This window comes from Centruroides sculpturatus, unplaced genomic scaffold, assembly GCF_000671375.1.
Source record: "Centruroides sculpturatus isolate CEXI.00-Female unplaced genomic scaffold, Cexi_2.0 scaffold942, whole genome shotgun sequence".
Taxonomy (NCBI): Eukaryota; Metazoa; Arthropoda; class Arachnida; order Scorpiones; family Buthidae; genus Centruroides; species Centruroides sculpturatus.
In genome coordinates, this window is record NW_019385478.1 from 80,829 (window position 1) to 88,155 (window position 7,327).

At 31.7% G+C, this 7,327-nt stretch overlaps 1 long non-coding RNA gene across 1 annotated transcript; it reads right to left on the bottom strand.

Annotated features, from left to right (window-relative positions):
- Positions 1-4,825: 4,825 nt before the first annotated feature.
- Positions 4,826-7,004, bottom strand: LOC111639348. The gene is made up of 3 exons (XR_002759051.1): positions 6,972-7,004; positions 6,806-6,845; positions 4,826-4,929 (listed from the first exon to the last, which is right to left on the bottom strand). It is a non-coding gene; the product is annotated as an uncharacterized LOC111639348 (long non-coding RNA).
- Positions 7,005-7,327: the final 323 nt, after the last annotated feature.

The following is a 7,327-nucleotide window of genomic DNA, read 5'->3' on the forward strand; positions in this document are numbered from 1 at the left end:
CCGAAGATGATTGGTTAGACCTTTCATCCCTGCCGTGCCCTCGTCCAATAAACATTTGTGACTGATTTGTAAACATTTGTGAAATTCTTTGGCCTCTTAACGAAGAAAATGGCCAAAGTGCCACTAGATGAAAGTGGTGTGAGCCATCTGAAAATGTTAACCTTCCTCAATTCATTCGAAGTGACAACAGAACTATTTTGTACACATTTTTCATCACACCTCAAAAAGGAGGACAAATTGATCTTCTTTGCAAAGAAATAAAGAAATTTAATTTCAAAAATGGGCTCTCAGTTTCCCTATAAGGATCCTGGCCCTGTTACATTATACCCATCTCGTCAGGGCTGGAAATGAGAGAAGACTAGAGGGAGCAATATTAAAGCTCAGCTTAGGGCCTGGATGATAGTTAATCCACCATTGATTACATGTATTACTAATAGTACGAAAAGCACGACTGTACATTGATAAATAAGTAGGGATGCCGCAAGAAGCTGTTAAAGTCTACACGAAATTCTGTAAGGTCTTGATTTTATTTGAAATAATACATTAAAGAATACATCGAAACTTTAACCTAGTCGAAAGTAAATAATAGGCGTACTGTACAGTACTCTATTAAATAGAATAATATTAAAGTTCTTTATAACTCCTAATTACTTTCTGGCTGTTATATATAACCAGGGCCGGCCATCGGGGGGGTGCGGCGGATGCTGTGCACCGGGGCCCCGCGATTGAGGGGGCCCTAACATTGTCAAGAATGCACAAGAAAACTCGACAATATTCCTATCGTTGTCAGTATGACGAAAAGTACATTTTATCGTAAACATTATTATTGTAATCTCTGAATTTCGACAATCTTCAAACTAATTCTCGGTGATGCGAATGTTTAGTTTTTGTTATTTGATTCGGGAAACTCCCGAGNTAAGTTTTTCACGATACTTATCTTTCATTTAATTTCAATATATTGGTATAAAATATAATTTATATTTTTTAAACAGTTATGTACAGATGGACGATCCCGGATTGGCCTCTATTATACACGCTTTCGATCTGTATAAATTAAGTTTAAGATACGAGTTAGAGAATTTAAAACTGAAATGCAGGTCATTTATCATTCGAAAAGTAAACCTGAATACCGTGTGTTTAATCCACGATTTTGCATGTGAGATCGGTGATCTGGTCATAACTTATTATTGCTGGCTAGCTTTCGACGAATACGGAGAAGAACTATTTACAACAGTCACCTTTATGTGCTGTAAAATTGCAACAATTGATAGACTGCTATCTCGAGCGATATATGAATCAGTCAGTGAGTTTCGTTTACTCCAAGCCGTGTATGAGTGGAGCATAGAAGAAGTTAAAAGAAAATTGGGTGCAGACAACTTCCATTCGATGTATGAAGAATCGAAAAGGAATGCAATAAGAAATGTTATGGAGCCATTTATTGGAAAAGTCAGATTTCTTGCCATAAATGAAGACGAATTGCAATCTTATGTTTTTACAATGAACTTGTTAAACGAATTAGAAAAGAGTCATATCTGGCATGCTTCTAAGTATAATTATTATTCCTTGTGTCCCAGTTACTTTAGTCGAGAAACAAAAACCAGAAGCAGAAGAAATTATTGTAACTTGTTCTCGTACATAAATTGTGGAGATCCTTTTACGGTCGCGAACGGAGAAATGAAAGGTTACACATATTTTAGCAGCGAAATAGTTGTGAGAGAAAATTGTTACGTCACGGCTCTTCGATTTCCAATGAAGCTTAGCGAACGTTTTCCAATGTACGTACACGGGTATATTAAAAAGAATTTGGACAACGAACAGTTTTCGTTTGACACCGTTTGCAATGGAAACGGAGTAGCAGATCTGGAAACGAAGTTTTATCTAGAAAAAAATTGGTCAATTCGTTTCTTTGCTTTCTTTTTACGCGCTGAAAATGTCCAACCCGATATCAAGTTTTCACCTGAACTGAGTTACTTTGTGAGCGACGAAGGAACAGATGCCAGGAAATTTGAAGACAAATTCATAACCTGTGACGGAAACCTTCTGAATAATATTTACTTTTCGGTTGATTTATATTTTTGAAGTGAAGTTTCTGTGGAGAAAAGCGAAATCTGAAAAGCGAAATCTATAATGTAAAGTTAAATTCGAATATGATTATTTCTTAAAGTACCGCTTTAAAATTTCTGCAAAATATTGGATTTACAGAAAACAAAATTTAAGTTTAAAGTGTTTATTAATGTAATATTTTTTTTGAAAAGTGTATTGTCATTAGTCGAGTTGTTTATATTTCAAAATTTAGTATTTGCAAATCTATCAGCATCAAGAACGTTTATAATTGTCAGCATTTTAATGCTAATTACGTGGGTGATTTTAATATTTTTATTGAAGTAGATGTTCGAGAAAGTAATATAATTACAATCATACAGCATTAATCTTTTCTTTATTCATGTTAATAACGATAGAAATAAGAAAAGTTAAAACTAGTATTTATGTCTAAATGTACCAGCTATTCGATATCCATGTTTTAATTTTATTATTTACAGTATTATTCTTTGTATTCGTTGTATAGAATGTGATGTTTTACCATTCTTTTCATCTACGACGCTTTGCGTAAATTTAATTGCATTCAAATTTGATTTTTTTAAGTGAATGTGCCCGGAAATCTTATTCGGTTACTGACATTTTCCGTTAAAAGAACAGTGCAGTGCGTTTAGAACGAGTTGACGACAGAATTTCTACAGAAGCAGTTTGCATAAAAGATCACTATTCAAAAGAAGCTTTATAAGGTGTATCTTTAATACTACGGAATATCATCTATTTAATACTACGGGATTACACTTTGGTAGTTTTGATAGCGGTACTGTACTTATTTTTAATACTAAACAATGGGACAATGAAGACCATTTAGAAATTTTCGACGAATTTTTTTTAAAATGTACAATTAAAAATTTCGACAATCTTTAAACTAATTCTCGGTGATGCGAATGTTTAGTTTTTGTTATTTGATTCGGGAAACTCCCGAGAATCCCCACCTAAATTCGACTTTTTAAAAAAAAAAATCTCAATACCATATAGCCCGCGTTAAGAAATGAAAATAATACTGTGGCCGTCGGCCATATAAAATTATATGTATATTTGCATCTAGTCGTAGTTTTAAGTAAATACGACTCTGTTCTAATGTATCATATAAACAGAATTGTGCATCATTTAGNACCCAGTGTTATTTTTCCTTTAATTGAATAGAATGCAAATTTTTTATAACATGCTACAGTCGAAATTTCTTTTAAGTTCGTCTTTTCCTTTCCAACATAAAGTATAACATAACACACATGAAACGTAATTAGTAAGTGAAATAGCCGTAGAACAATACAGAAAATTGTCAGACAAAAATGTTATTTTAATTACAACTTGTAGGAATTACTATTTTTCCTATCAGTTTGATTTATTTTTAGCTTTATAGATGTAATAGGTAAATGGGTAGTCTGTTAAGGCTGTTTTCTTGAATATGTTTAGTGTTTACACGCATTAATTAAAAACATAGAATTTAGTTTGTGATAATTTATAATATTCTAATAAAAATATTTGTTAGATACATTTTAGCATATTATTATATATATTTTTATGTTTTTCGTTGTGGTACTGAAGTTAAAATGCATTATTACATTTAAAAATATTCATAGTTTGTCTTCAATATCGAACACAAATAGATATTATTAGACGGATTATGTTTGTTAACCGAACACTCACTGTATTAATTTTTAAAAAAAATTAACATTTCTCAATAGAAACTCGACTAAACAGAGACGTGCACAAATTAAAGCCGATTTATTCATATAAATATACGTAAATGGGGGATGAATTCCATACTTGTAAATGCTTCTAAAGTAATAATTGTTAAACAATTTCACGAAGAAAAATAAAAATTAAGAGATTCGTTAAGAATTAAGTATGTTAGTGAAGAAATGTTACATTAACTTCATATCATTTTTCTGTAACTATTTTTGGTTCAATTAGTTTACTACGATTTGTCATAACCAACACCTAACTCTCTTGCTACACGAAAATGCCTATCGGGAGAACTTTCTATGGGAAACAGCTTCCATTTATGCGTTAGACGTATGAAGGAAACACGCAAAATTCCATCTGGCCAGTCGGATGTGAAAGGCGAATCTGCGATCAATTACCAGTATTCAGCGATTTTATCCATTCGAACACTAGTGGGCATATGCAAACTTTTTACTCTATCAAGGTCTTCCGTCGTAATGAATGAAGCAGTAGTGAAACTTCTTCATATGAAAATGTATCTTTATTATCTAAAATCGTGTATTTTTTAATGCCGTAAACTTGTAATTCAATATATTTGTCATATTCGCATATTCAATGCAGTTTTGAAGAAGGTGATCTCTGCAAATGCGAAGTATTATTCGTAAGTGTGTATTGTTCGTAATACCGTGCGTGTTCTCTTTTCTAATCCGTTCACTGCAAGTATGAAGAGGCTTTAACTTGTCGAATATTTGTTAACGTCAGTGGTGTTAACATCTACTAAGAACTGTTTAAATACTATATATTGTAATACTCCGAGTAGATCCACGGTTAGATATTAGACTACCGATAGTGCCACGCGACTTATCATTTTTCATCTTTTGGTTTCATTACTCAATCTCATAGAAGGTTAGGTAAAGTTTGTAATGTTGCGTACTTATGCGACCGTATAGTTTATAATTGTTTATGACAGGTGCTAAGTAATCAACCAATCAAAACTGACAACATTATTAGTAGAATAATCAATATTTAAATATGAATAATCATTTTATTAACAAACCCAAAATTTGCAGAAAAAATTTATTACGTGTATTGAAGATTTGCATTTAATGATACATTAGCATTGGTGATACAATATTGATAGTAGTTTCATTATATTTGTGAAGATCCCTGCAAAAGAAAAACATTAATGAATTAATTCATTAATAATCGAAGTTATGCGGAAGAAAACCGTGCGTTAAGGTGTTAGCTTACCGCTCTGGGAACCCGGAAACGAATCCAAAAGACACATAAACACCAAGAATTTTTCATCGGGTGGTCTGTTACGAATATGTCGTGCCTCGTCTTTCATAACCCGGCCACTCCACTGACCGGGCCGAATCGACCAGTTCAACAATTAATGAAAAACTTCGTAGTGTCCACAAGGAGAAAAGTTGAAAGAAATTGATGTTACGTGATTTTTTTTTTGCACCTTTGATTCGTTAATAAAGTAATGACATGTTATAGAAGCGTATACCATTACGTCAATTTGACATCATTTTACGCTTTTTCATTATAAAACAGCATAAAGATGACAACAAAATGACCTGTGTATTATTCTGACAAAATGAATGCGTCTTAGTAAACCAGTTAAATTCAGAAACTTTACTATTGTTCCCCCACACTAAATACTTCATTTAGTAGTATTTTTTAGTTTTACCTCTTCTCACCTTTAGTAAGATCGTCGTGGGACCAAACCAAAAAGAAGGAAACCGGGTAATGAAAGACTAGGTTCAACATAAATGACTACTCAAAAAACATTCTTGGGATTAGTCCTCAAGAGCGATGGGTTGACGCCCAAATCGACTGATTATTCGGCCTTTGTACAGTTATATTTTATATCCAATATCGGAATTTTAATTCATTATATTGATATTCTAATAATCAGAGTGAAGAAAAAGATATCTGCGATACATTGTTGAAATTTTTAAAATAAAAAAAAAATATTTATGTATATTCTGCAACAACTTTTATGTGATTTCATAAAAGTAAAATTATGTATTTTGGTATCATTGTTTATTTATTCATCTGTAATGGTTTGTTAGATATCATCTCGTGTAAATCTAGTTGTTGAAGGGAAAAATATTCCTGTGGATTCCACATTTTAAGATACTGTTTTTTACGACATATGACACACAGCTTTTGTCCAAAAAAATAAGTCAAAAATTTTCCTGTTTTGTATATATGAAGTTGCGATTCCCATAAGCTAATGAATTCTCCAGCCTTCAATAGGCTACAAGTAAATGCACACATTTTTTAATAAATATTTTGTGCTGAAATACATCTTAAATATCGTATAGTAAATTATGGTATTTCAATGTATATATATTTGAAATTTCATGTGTTTATCAAAATGTATTTTGTCCTATACAAAATTAAAATATAGTTTAGAAAACGCAGGGTGATTCCAAATTTAGGAATAATATTTACAATATAATTAACGAATTGAAAACAATATCCAGTTGCCTGGTTTCCTACCATTTAATTGTCTATCATTTATTAAAATGTCTATTTATGTAATTATCTGATGAAGAGACTTACCGAAACATGATATGAAATTCAATAAAGAATTTTAATGAGGTTCTATCTTTTGGAAAATGATGAAATTATAAGAAATTAAGCGACTGGATATTCTTTTTAAATTGTTGATTAAAACAGAAGTTTTTGGCTTGGACCAGACTTCGATGGGTTAATTCCACAATCAATGGCACGTTAAAGCTTCGTGGGACCAGACGAATTTCAATAAGGGGCATCGTATACAACGTTGACTTTAGGAGAATGGGCACGATACGTCTGCAACCGATCGCTCACCAAAACGATCCCGGAGCTTTCTGCTCCGATTTGATCCTAGGTAGCCCAGAGCAGTAGGTTGACACTTTAACAGCCCCAGCCATCCTGCTGACTAAGTTTAAAATGAGAATTTACTAAAATATAAAATTTTAAACTTATTTGACCCAGCCTGTATCTTGTTTTTAGAAAAGGTTTTTTTTTTATTTTTAAACTTTACCTTATTGCCGATTCACTACAGCATGGTGAAAGTCATTTTTCTGTAAAATTTTTTAAAATTCTTGTTAATTCTCTATCAACTAACAAATAAATTAAAAAATCATAAAATTTTCTACTAAATGTCAAAGAATTTTCTAAACTTAAATATACTTTAATATGTTCCTTACTTTGGGATCCTCCATTATAACCACTTCTACAACACCAGTTATGCTGCCGACTAAGTTTAAAATGAGAATTTACTAAAATATAAAATTTTAAACTTATTTGACCCATCCTGTATCTTGTTTTTAGAGAATGTTTTTTTATTTTTAAACTTTACCTTATTGCCGATTCACTACAGCATGGTGAAAGTCATTTTTCTGTAAAATTTTTTAAAATTCTTGTTAATTCTCTATCAACTAACAAATAAATTAAAAAATCATAAAATTTTCTACTAAATGTCAAAGAATTTTCTAAACTTAAATATACTTTAATATGTTCCTTACTTTGGGATCCTCCATTATAACCACTTCTACAACTGGTT